This window comes from Mus caroli, unplaced genomic scaffold (assembly GCF_978045245.1).
Source record: "Mus caroli unplaced genomic scaffold, Mus_caroli_1 scaffold_15, whole genome shotgun sequence".
NCBI classification, from domain to species: Eukaryota; Metazoa; Chordata; class Mammalia; order Rodentia; family Muridae; genus Mus; species Mus caroli.
Window position 1 is genome coordinate 44,437,393 of NW_028227270.1, and position 15,078 is coordinate 44,452,470.

General features: G+C 38.9%; 1 protein-coding gene and 1 pseudogene across 9 annotated transcripts in view; both read right to left on the reverse strand.

Moving 5' to 3' along the window:
• The window catches only part of Mctp1 (multiple C2 and transmembrane domain containing 1), a 633,933-nt gene that overhangs the window by 74,026 nt on the left and 544,829 nt on the right, over positions 1-15,078 (reverse strand). The gene's annotated exons all lie outside the window — the stretch shown is intronic.
• On the reverse strand, positions 14,303-14,983 carry LOC110307861 (charged multivesicular body protein 2a pseudogene; annotated as a pseudogene).

Below are 15,078 nucleotides of genomic sequence, written 5' to 3' on the forward strand. Positions count from 1 at the left end.
TCTCACCTTTCCCTGTTTCAATTAGTGCCCTCCACCCCATTTTCTCCCTTTCAATCTTTACATTATCCTTCTCTCTAGGGCACCTTCTTCTCTTTCTGCCAAAAACCCTTGATACTTTTCTGGCTTTTGTAGTTATTCTGGTTATATACTAAAATCTAAGAGTTTGGAGCTATAAGAGAGAATGTGGTGTTTGTCTTGTCAGTCTGGGTTACCTAACTCAGTATATTTCCCAGTTCATGGACTTTTGAAGTTAGTTTCCTTATTTACTTCCTTATGAACATTTTAAAGACTAGACATACACATACCAGGACTATATGTATAATGAAACACTCGGTGCTTTTTAAGAGGAACGGGGTTTGTGTAACAAAACTACCAACATGTTATCAGGGCCATAGAGTTTCAGCAGGATTTCTTGGGCTAGTTGTGACTACACATGATGACATGCCAGGTTTCTGAAGTGGTCTGCTGTTTTACCCAGGTTATTCCCTTTATAGTTATTGGACAAAGACCTGCGATTACTTGACCATTTAGTTTGTGCTCTAAAAGAAAAAAAGCTCTGCATTGTTGATTTAAATTTTTGAACAGAATAAAATTTGTGCAGGGCAAGCTGCTATTCAATGACATTGTTCCTTCTATTAATAGCCCTGGGAGCCATGGGAAATGATGCCAACCTTCCCACACACATTTACATCTTGAGCGTTGTTATCAGCACTGTAAACCCTTCTATATCTCAGGACTGTGTGTGAATACTATGAATGTCAAGACTAATTTAAGCTAGATGTATTGTAGCAAATTCTCAGCTCTCCTTTAGGTACTGAAACAAAAAAAAAAAAAGAAAGAAAAGAAAATCAGAGAAACAAATTAGACTAATATATTTTAACCTTCTGGGTAAAAAGGAGATGTTGTTTCCTTCACTGGACACACTGGACAAACCTCTGAAGACTGATCAACCCATGTATTAGTGTTCCACAAAATCAGAAGGCTGAAAGATGAGCCAATTCTTAAAGGTCAAGGTAATAATGTTATTTCACATATCAGCTGCAATTGTGGACCTTCTTATCCTTGACACATGTTCTGTCACAGTTATGTTTGGAAATATGAACATTCATGTTATTAGATTATGTGTGTTCTATTTAAATACTTAAATCAACTTTGAAAGAAGAGCAGAATTCTCACTAGCCTGTACATTTTTGATAGTCTGATCTTCATCAGGAGAACAAAAGTATGACTTGCTATTGGTGGATGGGTATCTTACAGCTAACACTACTTATAATTTCAGATACTTGTGACCCTGTGCCCTGAAATTTGTATTATGAAAAAATATTTTAGTCAAGTAAAGGGATAAGAGCTTGTTTCTTAAGATTTGAAAACTCTTTAATATTTATACTGAAGTGAATAAAAATCCACCAGGTGATCTGCTGCTGGGTATAATGAAGATGCTTTAGGCCACGACTTCTCAGAGTATTGTACCAATGCTGTGCAGGGAGGACTGTCAGTCCATCCAGTCTACAGCTAAGAAAACTGGATATGGAAAAGGAAAACCATTCATGATCATTTAACTAGCAAATGATGGAGCAAGAAATTACTCTGAAGAAGATGACTGGATAACAATTTCATAGAACAAACAAATAACAAAATCTTTATATTTAGTAGTAAATATACTAGACAAGAAGGAAGACACAGAAAATAGCATATTTGGTCATCTGTCCAGCAGATCACTGCTATCATAGAACATCTGCTACCTGGTGTTATTGTCTATAATGGAGCAGTTGTAGGGGAGGTACCAACTACAACCACCCATCACTGGATGTCATCTCTGTTCTTCTCAAGAGTTACTGAAGTACATTTGTTTGTAACATAATGCTACTTAAGTATAGCAGAAGCCCTGCATTCTTAATGGCTTGAGTCAGTTATCTGGGGACAAAAGAAATCAGAGCTTATACCCATTCCTTCCTTTCCTTATTTGACACTCACCATGCTTGTTTGAATGTGAATGACCCCCACCTTCATATTCAATAGGCTTATATTTGTATGATTAGTTCCCAACTGATGAACTGTTTGGAAGGATTAGGAGGTATGTTCTTGTTGGGGTTGGTATTCTTGTTGGAGGAGATATGTTATTGGGAGTGGGCTTTAAGGTTTCAAGGCCTGAGCCAGGCTCTGTCTCTGTCTTTCTGTCTTTCTGTCTTTCTGTCTTTCTGTCTGTCTGTCTGTCTGTCTGTCTGTGTCTCTGTCTGTCTGTCTGTCTGTCTGTCTGTCTGTCTCCCTCTCTGCATGTTGCCTTTGTATCAGGATACAGCTCCTTTGTATCAGGGGGTATCTCCTCTGATACCCCTGCGTATTCTCCAACCCTGGGATGTCAAGTCTCTGCTGGGCTACATGCATCCATTCCCTCTGAGACCAGACAAGTCAGCCTAGCTAGAAGAACCTATCTCATGGATAGGAGAGTACTATCCATGGTTTTAAGTTCTGATGACTTGCAGTTATTTTTACTGCAAAACCTAGCCTATTCTGAATGATTTGCTTTTACACAAGGTTTTCATGCCTACTCCAAAGCACTGGTATGGAAACTACAGCAAAAGAGGATAAGGATGCCTGGCAGCCAGATAACAGGAAATATCCAAATGTTTCTAAAAGGACTAGTTATAGTATCCAAAGGGAAAGTCCAGGCTCAAGGCTGGTTAGGACTGTCAGAAACAGAGGTGCTTGTATCTAACTCAAATTATTCTCAGTAGCGCAGAAGCCCTTGTCCTTCCCACATGCATGAGTCTACACACCTTCAGAACAATTGAGAAATTTTTACTGCTTGGTAAAGCCACTAGTCAGATCATAATATTTTAATTTCCTGACATATATGATGAAAAGTCAGTAGAGCATTCAAGGGTTTTTACTTCCTTTCCCTTCCTTCTTCTAGCAATACTCAAAATGAGTGACACAGGGTGTTAGGGACTTAGAAAGAAACTGGAGTCCATGACAGTGATGGCTTAATCATGTTGCAAATTATAGTTTTTAGTTCAGGTAACTTATCATACCAAATCACAGTTTAATTCTAATCTACAGAGCCCAGGCATGTATAATAGGGTATGGGATAAAGACAAGGAAAGATGGAAGGCTGAGGAAAAACAAACAAGAAAGCTTAAATGCAGGTGCCCTTGAAAGACTAATAGAAGCGACCTGGGTAATGTAAATGACAGTCCCTTAAGATGTTACAGGTACCTACAGCCCTGAATTTCAGGATGCCAAGAGCCCTTGCTTTCTTTTGTTTAGGGGCCTCTTTCTCCTGCTTGAAACAGTAGCAAGTGCCCAGAAGGAATGCACACAGTGCAGAGCTCTTACAGCTGTAGAAGAAAGAATGACTGAGAGGGTTAGCAAAGCAGAGCTGCTCCTCAATGGTATGTGTCCTTGACTGTGCACAAAGCTGCCATAAGTAAGAGAGAAGGTTGAGCCGAATCACTCGATGATTTGTCTTTTGTTCTAGTCTCTCTTTTCCACCATTCACTTCACAGCTGCCTTTATAAAATATTCAAAATAGCCTCTTCAAATAATTCACCTGGCTGAAGCAATGTCTGTGGGCCTGGTGGAAGACTTTATAAAAATTGTTTTCATTAAATTTCATTCAAAATGATATCAAGGTTTCAGTAATGGTAAGGTTATAAAACAGACTCTGGATTTTCTTGGGAAATGTTAGTTCTGTTTTGGTAGCAAACCTAGCCTATCTTGTTAGTCCCACTCAGTGAGAGTGCTTCTTGATCCTGTGTTCAGACCCAGGGATAGACAGACATGCCCCTCATGTGTGTGTCAATTGTGAAGTAAAGGGTCAAAGAGATAGGCTACTTTACAAACCCAAAGATTTCTCAACTTAAAACAATATCTGTAACACAATTCCTTTTTACTGTATAGAAGCCATGGAATAAGGAATATGAACTTTACCATTGTGCCTACATTCTGAAAACTACAGACGGGTTTTTATGGGATGTGTATATGTGTTGCCTGTTTGTCTGAGATAATCTCATGGAGTTCACACAGCCTGGAACTTACTATGTATTTAAAGTTAAGCATGAACTACCAATTTTGTTTGAGTCTAGATCTCCTAAGTACTGGCATTATAGGATTCCCCTCCATACATGGCTGTTTTTGTTTGTTTGTTGTTTTCTTGACTGCTGTTTGTTTTTAATTTTTAAAAACTTATCTGAGTAGGTAAAATAAAAAATATAGCTCTTCATAAATATAAAAACAACAACAACAAGAAACCTCCCCCAACAAAGCAAAACATGCCATGAAGCAGAAAGGTAACATCATTTATTTGTCTTTCAAACTGGGGCAGAAAGTCAAATGTTGTGCTATTAACAATTTCAATCAGATAACAAGCATCACCTTGGTTTGTACTCCAAATTAGGAACTCTGTTCACCCATGTTCTTTCTGTAACTACTATGGGGTAGAAAGTTGTTTAGAAATTAGACCATCATCCCAGTAGAAAATGTTCATCCAACCTTAAAGCCTGGTATTTGCTATGACTAATTTAGCACAGGGAAGGTTTTATGAGCCTTGAGCCCATAGAATTTGGTTGAGAGACTCATTGTATGGGTAGAGAAGGTTGAAGTCTTAGTCACAATTACTTGACTAGAAGTGACCCATGGAAGAAGAGCACACAATAGTGCCGTTTATCCACAGCAATTTACAGAGCCCCTTTTCATAAAACACTGCTTCTTAGAGACAAAAAGTATGACAAACAAGCAAAGTTTAGCTTGCTCCTTATCGTCCCATTTTTGGAAACCCTTTCCAGGAGCTGTGAGCTCTATCCTTGCACAGTCTTTACAAACCACTACTGATTAGTATGATACAACTTTCTACTGCTTTCTTCTGGAGGAATGAGAAGACTCCACGATCCTTACAGAACAGAGAAGAACAGGTTATAGGTATTCATTACTCAGTGCATGCAAAGAAATCAATATGTAGAGAGTGTTAGTGTGTAGTAGCAAAGTGGTTAGAAAGGGTTTCAACAAATTTTCTTCCTTTCCTTCCTTGTCTTTAAGGATTCCTGTGGCTCAATGATACAGTTGCATACAGGTTCTGTGGTGCTTACTGTTGTTCAGCCTCAAGTAGCTTTCCATTCTCATACAACTGCAAACAGTGCTCATTTGATAAACACATACAAATGCTCTCAGCTCTGTAAAATCCCAAACATTTGAACGATCTTCTTAAAATGTGAAGATAGATGCAAATGTTCATACAGAAGAACGTAGATCTTCACAAAGTAACTTCTCTGCTAGAAATTCTATGTGTGAGAGCCTCTGCTACTTCCGTGTACAGATGCTGTGCATGGGAGGGAAGAAAAGTGTAATTGGTGTGCAAGCTCTCAGGAGAAGAGCATCATCAAAGGAAACATTGAAATAATTACTAAATATGTGTATAAAAAGAGGCACAGTAATAGTTACAGGGGATGGAAAAGAGAAGCAATGGGAGAAAGAAATCAGTCTTAGATGATTATAAAATATATCTTATTTACCTAAGAGAATTAAGGTGTATTGGCTATGCTTTTAAAAGCTGGTCTTAATTACCCCAGAGACCAGAATTCTATATGAGATAAATATGTTTTTAGATAGTTTTCTAAAATATGTATAATTTACTCAAGGAAAGGAGGACTGTGTTCTCTGGAGCCAATCTACCCTCCCAGGTAAATACAAATTTAAGTAGATTCCTAAGCAGCGTATTATCTACAGCTGCTGATTGAGTGGGGTACCTCTGAAGCAGTTGGCAAGGTCCGTCAGCTAAGCACATAATAAAAATGTATTGAAAAAAATACATCATTTTCTCAGTGGACTATAATTGGCTATGCATAATAAAAAGTCTTATTTTCAAAATATATTCTGCATCCACAGAGTTTTAAATCTCAATAACTGTTATTTTTAAAACCAGAATGCTAAGCAATATTAGCGTGTGGCAGAGCGGCCACATGGTAGACATCATTCCCCAGCTTACAACTCTCTTTGGCATCTCTTTCCCTCCTGATTTTTTTCGAAAGTAGATGTCACCTAAAGGTGAGACATTAAAAACGATGGAGAAAAAAAATGCAGCTTTCCATCTTTGTCTGATTGATGCTTTCAGCCATTCTATAAGTACAATTAACATTAAAAATATCTTTCCACATACATATGCATTATATAATTTTTTTCTATAGCCAAACAATAAAACTGAGAAAGACACATAAAAAATTGAAGACAATAGTATCCTAATTGCCTAGCTATGCCATTTATATTTGGTTTGGTTTGAACTCTCCTCTGTCCTGCCTGCTGACTGAGAAACTTCCCAGTACATTATTCTCCAAGCTTGTTAATTCAATTTCACATTAACTATATGCTCTTGTTATATACAACTATATATGAAGCCAGGTGTGATGACACATCCCTCTAACCTCAGCACTCAGAACCAGGTGGCTCTCTGTGAGTTCTAAGCCAGTAAAAGCTACACAGTGAGGCATACATACACACATACATACATGTATACATATATACATATGTATATATAAAGAGAAATGAGAGACTTATCTCTCTAAGGACATAAATGGACTAAAAGTGAAAGTATAGAAAACAATATTCCATGTAAATGGAAAAAAATCAAGAATTGATGTGCCTTTTAGTGTAGTTTAAACAGACTAAAATAAAATTGTAAGAAGACATCCTAGCTTTGAGTTTCAACATGTGTATGTTTAATTTGAAGCATCTATTGTGAACAGGAATCTAGGTAGGGTCCATGGTAGAAATGAGGAAAGCATTCTTCAGCAGGAAGGGGAGGAGTCATACTGGGGGTTAAAGATTTAGTGTGAATATGAGTCAGGGAATAGCTAATGGCAGGATAGAAGGTAGGTTAACGGAAACTAAGAATGTACAAAGAAGCCTACTACTTGGTAAGTTATTTTTTTTTTTAAGTCTTAAAATAAAATTGAACGTAGGTGTCCTGTTTTGGTGGATCATACTTAGGTTATTAAGTGAATATTTCTATGCCAGGTGTGGTATGCATCCCTACAAGTGATTGGTAAGGAAGACTCATTTGCTTCTTCAAACAACACAAGCTATTGTTATTGGTTTCTTCCTGTCCATCAAACTAGAAGGCAAAAAGACTATTGCTGAAGACGAATTTGCTTGCATCACATAGACAAAAGAAGCTGAAGCTGACATAGAAACATCTTTCCTGCTAGTTGGCTTCATAGTGGTGAACGAGCTCTGCAAGCTACTGAAGGAGAAACATGTGTCAAACAATCTTCTATTTTTCCTATCAATGTGAGTGATGCTGTCATCCTTAGTTAGAGAAGCTTCTTTTTGTAGTGGGCAGCAGTCAGCGAGAGGTTAAATAAGTGGCGGTTGAGGTCAGAGCCCTAAGTGAGAGATCTACACTAACTCCCACAACATTCAGAGAACATCACTGAGGAGAGGGCAGAAAGAATGTAAGAGCCGGAGGATGGGCAGAAGTGCAGCAAATGTCTGACCTGACATGGCCTTTGCACTTACAAACTAAAACCTGTACAAGACCTCCATACATCCATGAGATCAGTCCAATCAATAAATTTGCTACGAATAGAACACAGTCACATGAGGCTTCACCTCTAGTTAAGGAAGGATTGGCAATTGATGAATCTTTGGGGTGGGACTGCCTTTTTTTTTTCAATATGGCTAGACAGCACTAATTGCACTTGGTGGGTTAACTAGAAGGTAGCAGGACAGTGTGGGCGTGGGCGGAGGTGTCATGTTCTGGAAGAGCAGGGGGGATTGGATGAGATAGTTGGAGGTGAATATTATCAACATATATTGTATATAAGTGCGGTATTGTCAAAGAACATATAGAAATATTTTTAAAGAGATTGGAATTTTATGACAATAAAGGGATGAATTCATCAAGAACACATGAAATGAGATATATTTATGTACTCGATACCAAACCTCCCAAAATTATAAAGCAAGTATTATCTGTAAAGGAGAAGATAGATACAAGTACATGAATAGCCGAGGAACTGGGTGCTCACTTTCAACAACTAACAAAGTATGCAGACAAAAAAAATCAACAAAGAAACACTTCATTTATACTACTCTAACCCAGTAGACCCAGAATGCAAAGAACGTTCCACCCTTTCTGGTTGCATTGCCCAGGCTTCACTGTACCTGCCCTCTGTTGTTTCCGTGTGTTGTACAAAAAGAGTTCACTGCATGAACGGCACTGTCTTTGCATGCCACACCCTCCTGCTCTGTGTCACCAGCCTTATCAAGGTTGTCCCAACTGTTTGAAAATTTCTATGTTCATCTTGTAGTATCATTTTTTCTTTCTTTTTAAAAATTTTTATGGGATATTTTCTTTATTTACATTTCTAATGTTATCCCATTTCCTGGTTTCCCCTCTGAAAAATATCCTCCCCCTCCTCCCTGCCCCCTCCCCCTGCTCATCAACCCACCCACTCCCACTTCCTGGCCCTGTCATTCCCCCACACTGGGGCACACAGTCTTCATAGGAAAAAGGGCCTCTCCTCCCATTAATGTCTGACTAGTCTGCTGCATATTCAGCTGGAGCCATGAGTCCTACCATGTGTTTTCTTTGGTTGGTGGTTTAATCCCTGGGAGCTCTGGGGTTGCTGGTTAGTTCAAATTGTTGTTCCTCCTTTGGGGCTACAAACCCCTTCAGCTCCTTGGGTCCTTTATTATTATTATTATTATTATTATTATTATTATTATCATTATTCTTTTAATTCTCCACCTTTCTCAAGAGTCCTCCATCCAAGCTTTCATGATCACAGCAGGTGGCCATTCCTTTTTTCCCCTTGGTAGTGCTTCAATACCCAGCATCTTCACAGAGTCACCCCTTAAGCTCTTCCTTCTGTCCTCTCTCACCTCTTCTGAAACCTTTGCCTTTAACCCTTTCTCTCCCAGCTCTAAATTCTCCCTTCTTCATTGGTGTCTGCTAAAATTACATGAGCTCTCTCTCTCTCTCTAAAACAAGTCCCAACTCCTTCCTTATGTTCCTTCCTCCCGCTTCTCTGGTCTATTCAGTCAGGCTGTCATACCTAACAGCTGCCTCTGGTTTGCCATTCTGCTCTCAGTGTGCTAGGAAACAGGTCCTTACAGCCACAGACAATATCACTATGAGTGCTCACAACACTTTTACCTCAGTGCTCATCTTCCATGACCATGTTTAATTCTGGTGAAATCTCTCAAAGCTCTTGATTTCTCTACCAGGGAACCTTTCTCATTCTTTCCCTATCTGAAAGTTTCTCTTCCACACTACATTCCATAATCCTCCCCTTCATTCCTTCAGAGGCATTTTCCACACACCTGTCCTGGGCCTTTTCTCCACACAGCTATCCCAGGTCTTCTTCTCCACACACCTGTCCTGGGCTCTTTTCTCCACACACCTGTCCCAGGCCCTCTTCTCCACACACCTGTCCCAGGCCCTCTTCTCCACACATCTGTCCTGGGCCTTCTTCTCCACACACCTGTCCTGGTGTCTCTTTTCTATACACCTGTCCCAGGCTATCTTCTCCACATGGTTGCCCTGATCTCTTCTCCACACACCGGTCCTAGGCCCTCTTCTTCTCTCACCTGTCCCAGGACCTCTTCTCCATATATCTGTCCTGGGCTCTTTTCTCCATATACGTGTCCCAGGCCCTCTTCTCCATACACCTGTCCCAGGCCCTATTCTCCACACACCTGCCCCAGACCCTCTTCTCCACACACCTATCCCAGGCCCTCTTCTCCACACATCTGTCCTGGGCCTTCTTCTCCACACACCTGTCCTGGTGTCTCTTTTCTATACACCTGTCCCAGGCTGTCTTCTCCACATGTTTGCCCTGATCTCTTCTCCACACTCCTGTCCCAGGCCCTCTTCTTCACACACATTTACTCTCTCAGAAACCTCTGCTCCAGTAATTTTCTTTTTAAAGGGTATTTCTGAAATTTAAGTCCATTACTAAGACCCATTCTTTAAACTCCAGGTTCTTGTTTCTAACATCTACAAGCATGTGGCCTGGTAGTATCTACAATTTGATGGCCTGGTTACATTTTGAAGTCAACATATTAGAAACTGAAGTAATTTTCTTCACCTCTAAAACCTATAGGGATCTACTCAGAACTGTTGTCTCTCTTAAGAACATGACATAACGTGCATTGGTGGGTTAACATCACTAATGAAGTGGGATAAAAATGACTGTTATAGAGAATACAATGCTGCAGGTTTTACCTTGCAGTAGTCATGAGTACAATTACACTTAGGAGAGGAATATATATAGTGGCACGGTGAAGATCATTTGAAAGACAATTTTCTTTTGCTGAGTATGAGCCACCATGCAACAATGTAGTTGGAATTATCATAAGACATAGAAGTCTGAGTCACTATGAATCACTTTCTTATCAGATGATAAAATATGTAATTTTTGTGTAATATAAAACATCATATGTATTTCAGTACTTAGCTCTGACCATACAAATGTATAATGTTTATGTGGAGATGATTCATATGAAAGCCACAAAAACTAGGCAGAAATTCTGAAAAAATTATCCAATCTTTACAGATAAGGTCTATCTCTCAAATATGTATACCAGAAATTTTTGATTGTAGTAACTCCCCAAGAAAAGACATCAAGTAGAGTTCTCAATACCAGGTGGGATTAAGATTCTGAATTTGTGATATCTTTCATGTAGAAACTCAAACTCAATCCCATCAGATTCAGAAGTTGGCCTCCACTCGGAAACACCTACCCTTTTAAATATGCCAGTATTTAACCACTTAATGTAGGATAAATTGAAGGCCAACAAAGAACATGATTGCACTTAATTTCAAGTGCCAGCTAACACAGTACATTAAAGGTTTAATTTCATACACATGGTAGTTATATAAATAGTAGCATTAAAAGGGGTTACAACATCACTGAGACATCCTAAATCTAAAACACTTAAAAAGCACATTTGCAGTACAAAGTTATCTGAAATTATTTTAATTGGTTTCAAGAAGGCTTCAGATTAAAGGTGGGCTTTGGCTTTTTCTCATTATAAAGGGAAACACAAATGAATGCTTTTTAGTCAGGCTAATATCATTCCCAGGGAAACTACCACATAACCCGTGCTACTTAAATGCCATTAACTACCAGTGAATGCTATTTTATCATTTTATGCAAATTTTGTTTCCTTAAAGGCTTTAGTTCTAATAAATATAGCTGGTACAAAAATCTCTTTTTGCATTCATTACCAAGAAACTTTGGCAAAAGGGTGGGGGGGGGGAGTAAAAAGTTAAAGACACAGAATACATTTAACTATTGAAGCTTTTTGAACTGATATGAAAAAACAATCCAGTTACATTATTTACCAGCTGCTTACAAATAACTTATCTTGAAAAGAAATCAAGTAAATCTGTCACTTGTGGAAGTTTATTTTCCATGTGCTATTTAGAAATAAGCCAGCCTATACTACTAGATTTCCAGAGACATTAATTGTGCATGAATTCTGATTTGATTTGGCATTACATGGTGCAAAAGCTAATACATTTTCTCTAATATACCCCATTAGAATGGAAAGAAATCACCAAGCATAAAACCTGAAGACCCTGATTTAGAAATGATTTGACTTTGAGGATAGTTAGATGTAAAAAAGAGTTCTCAAGTACCCCAGTCCCCAAAGACTATGGCAAGCAAACCTAATGCCTGGTTGTTTACTCTGGTGGATAGTTAGTCAATAAAATCTTACATTATTGGATTGACTTAACTTTGTATTTGTTTATAGTATTGCCTAAATGTTTTCAAACTATTCACATATGGAAACAGAGAGAGGACAGATACTATATCCTCATTCCAAATCATCACTGATCATATTTGGCTGAGACACTAGAACCAATGTAGGCATTTATGCTTGTAACAAGTGAGATGTTTGTTTTAATAGCAATATGAGAGTGCCTCACTACAATAAAGACGTAGTAATTCCAGCAGTCATGCTCAGTAATAGTTAATGGCATTTAAGGAGGCCTTGGTAGAGCTGCACGTTTCTCTGACAGCAAAAGTTTCAGGATATTGGAATCTTTTCAATTCTTTCTGGGTTGTTCTTGAACAAATTAGTAAGATGCCAGATATAAACTGATGTCAGTTTCAAATTATATTTTCTTTCTTTGAAAAAAGAAATTGTGCATGGGCAAAGGTCAGAAGACAACTAGATGAAATCAGTTTTCAACGTCTACCACCTGGGTCTCGGGGGTTGAAACTGGGTCATCAGGCTTGGTGACACATGCCTTTACCTGTACAACTATCTTGCCAGCCCAAATTACATTTTTTCTAAAGACCAGAAACCACTGCCTTTAAAATAAGGAAGACTCTACAATCTCTTCTTCTTTGACATTTTATTTTTTGGATGCCAATCCAGTTAGGTAGATCCTGGTTTACAGGATTGCGATCCCCCTTCTCTCTCAGTAGAGGACAGTGATTGTTTAAGGTCTATATAGAAGAACTGTAAACAATCCTTTGTAACTCACAATCCATAACTAGCAACTAACTTTGAGGGAGAGGTCAACTAGAAGGAGGAAATTTGCTTGGGATCCTGTCTACAGGCTAGATGACTTTTCAGTATTTCAGTAGAGAACAGGAAAGCAATAGTTCAGTAAATATTTAGCTGCTGCTTGTAAGCCCAAACCAAAATAGAAATATATGGGAGATGAAAAAACTTGAGGATGCCTGCTCATTTATTTGAAGATTCATTGTGTGCATTTTGGAGATAACCTAACTCCTTGATAATGAGTCTCCAAGTAGGATATTGATTAGACTCTGATTGCTTGAAAATTATGACTGATTTTATTTTCCAAAATTACTTATATAATCTCTCTCTCCCATCTCATAGTCTCTTACATAATATGATATTTGTATTTGTTGTTGAGAGATCAAATTGGGCAACCTACCAGTGGCCATGTCTCCAGAGCACAATACTCCCTTTCCTCTGCAGCTGATACTCATGAGTAGGACCTGAGTGCCCAGTACCCCACCCATGCTGGAAATTTTACTGGCTTGGTTTTGTGCACATCCAGGTTCACAGGGCAGTATTAACTGGACATAGGAGGTTATTAATAACAATGAAAAAAGTAGAATATGAAGTTATTTAACCTTATTATACTTAGTATAACAAGTATACTTGTTTGCTTTGAGACAGGGTCTTAAGTCTGTAGCTCAGGCTGGTCCAGAACTATGTGACCAATGCTGGCCTCAATCTTGTCTCATTCTCACATTCAGCCTTTTAAGTGCTTAACTGCAGGTCCATGTCACTATGCCTGACTGACTGTGCATCTTCATAGTCCACATGGTGATGTTATGGAACCTTTAGATATGGTGTATTGATGGATTTGGATGCTTAGGCTTTCCATTAACCTCAACCCTTTCCATTTATTTGATGACAACATTCAGAATCCTTTCCTTACTCTAGTATTTTGACTAATACAGTACTGTTAAGTATAAGTATCTTCAGTATCAGAATTCTTCTTCATTCCTTGTTGGGAAGAACAATGGGTACAAAGATCTCTTTTTAAAGCATAAATAATACAAAAACCCCAACTTTAAAATTGTCTTTGAGGACAATTACTTGGTAGATAGTGTCCGAACTCCATAGATAATGACAAAAGCTTTCAGAATCTGAAATGTACATTTCGAGGGTCATGTTCTGAATTTATTTTCTGTTATGCTATATAGATCTTATTTTTTTGTGCTACACATTCTAGTGCATTTGAGTGCATCTTTGAGACACAAACACTACTATGTGTTAACAATTATGAGAAATTACCCACTTTTTATCATTAACAATGTTTGTAGTTTTACTGTGACATCTTTCTTATTGTATAATTATATATTTTTTTTTTTTGCTTAGATCCCTTAGACAGTGGCTTCAAAAGGGCTCACATTATGAAGGGATCTAGTGCTCCTAGTCATGTGTCTCTCAGTCTCTGATTGTGGGTTAGAAATATCACTTTTCATGCCTCTCTCTCTCTCTCTCTCGCTCTCTTTGTCTGTCTGTCTGTCTCTCTCTCTACACACACCTACATACCTGTGCGCATGCATGCATGTACACACACACACACACACACACACACACACACACACACACATGCACACACTCACAGATCAATCTATATCTAAAGTTGTATTTAGGGGTTTGGTAAAGGGAAAAGGTTGGTCTCTGTATTTACAAGGAAAAATATTTAACTTCCTTTATGAGATTTTCCTTTGTGTGTGTGTGTGTGTGTGTGTGTGTGTGTGTCCAAATTTCTTTATTGCAGGGGGGGCAGGATGCTTTGAGTCCAGGTGGGGTGTTTTCAGTCCTTGCGAAGGTGCTTGAGCCTCTCTTCCAGGTCTGCATCAGCATCAACCAGGCCTGAGGCTGTGGCCTCTGCCTTCTTTCCACCAGCAGCCACATTGAGTGAGCCTCCAGTGAAGGGAAGGTTTGACAGCTCATCTGTGAGGCTCAGTCCCACCTCATCCAGTACCTGGGACACAACAGCATCACTCTCCTCTTCATCTTCCTCATCACCCATGGCATCATCAATTGTGTCATTCATCATTTCTTCTTTCATGTCCATGATCTCTGCCTACTGTTCAAACTCCATCATGATCTTCTGGATCTGGGGTAATTTCAACTGTCTGTTCATGGTACCCATGGCCTTAGTAACACCCTTCATGGCTTGTGACATTGAGTTGTTGGATTTTAGAGTCTGTATCTTAAGAGACACAGCCTGGATGTTGGCGTGCATCAACACAAACTTGTGCACATATCTCCGGGTATGCACCAGATCTTTTGCCATGATTCAAACAGCATCCATCTGGCCTTGCTTTGCCATCTTTTTGATGTCTGCAATTATTTTCTTTTCCTGGGTCTCTATAGTCTGTCATTTCATGTCCAGCACTCTCATAGCTCGGTTCAGGGCCCTCTGGTTTTGCCTAAGTAGTTCCTCTGGCATCTTCTGGCACCCAAACAACAGGTCCATGGTGGTAAGACTCCACCAGCACATCTGGGACAACCGTCAGAAGTAACGGAGCAGAGAGAAGGATCAAGCTTTTCCATTTTTAAAACTCAATCTTG